This window comes from Panicum virgatum, chromosome 9N, assembly GCF_016808335.1.
Source record: "Panicum virgatum strain AP13 chromosome 9N, P.virgatum_v5, whole genome shotgun sequence".
Classification (NCBI taxonomy): domain Eukaryota; kingdom Viridiplantae; phylum Streptophyta; class Magnoliopsida; order Poales; family Poaceae; genus Panicum; species Panicum virgatum.
Window position 1 is genome coordinate 27875041 of NC_053153.1, and position 626 is coordinate 27875666.

Genomic DNA, 626 nt, shown 5'->3' on the forward strand with positions numbered 1-626 from the left:
GAGCTTCCTCCTGAGTGACCGGGCAAGAATTGCCCATGTGTCCAGTTGGTTAGCCTCCTGGTGTGGAGACTCCAGTCTCTTCATGAGAAGGTCCATCATGGCAGCAAGCATATCGATACTATCGATTTGATGAACTCCCTTGCGGGGCTGTTGCTGCCTTTCACCTTTCCAACTCTAGTTGGAAGCAATCTTCTCTACCAGCGCTTTTGCTTCAGGTACGCTGAGCGAGAGGAAGGAACCACCTGATGCTGCATCGATGTGGTTCTGAACTGGTGTGTTCAGGCCATTGAAGAAACTCTGAATAATCAGCCATTCCTCCATGCCATGGTGGGGGCATGTTGTAATGTATTCCTAGAATCTCTCCCAAGCTTTCGGAATGGCTTCATCCGGGAGCTGTTGAAATCCAAAGATTTTTCCTCAGAGGACATTGGTTTTGCCCACCGGAAAATACTTCATCAGGAATGCATTAGAGCAAGCTTCCCATGAAGTGAAGTTTGCTTTGTTGGTGTGGAACCACATCTTTGCCTTGCCTAGCAAGGAGAATGAGAACAGTCGAAGACGGATGTTATCCATCGTGGTACCTCTGGGGTTGATGATGCTCCTCACTTCCAAGAAATTCTGAAGGT

At 48.2% G+C, this 626-nt stretch overlaps 1 non-coding gene across 1 annotated transcript; it reads left to right on the forward strand.

Moving 5' to 3' along the window:
* The first annotated feature begins 319 nt into the window (after positions 1–319).
* LOC120693724 lies at positions 320–426 on the forward strand. The gene has a single exon (XR_005683178.1). It is a non-coding gene; the product is annotated as a small nucleolar RNA R71 (small nucleolar RNA).
* The last annotated feature ends 200 nt before the right edge of the window (positions 427–626 follow it).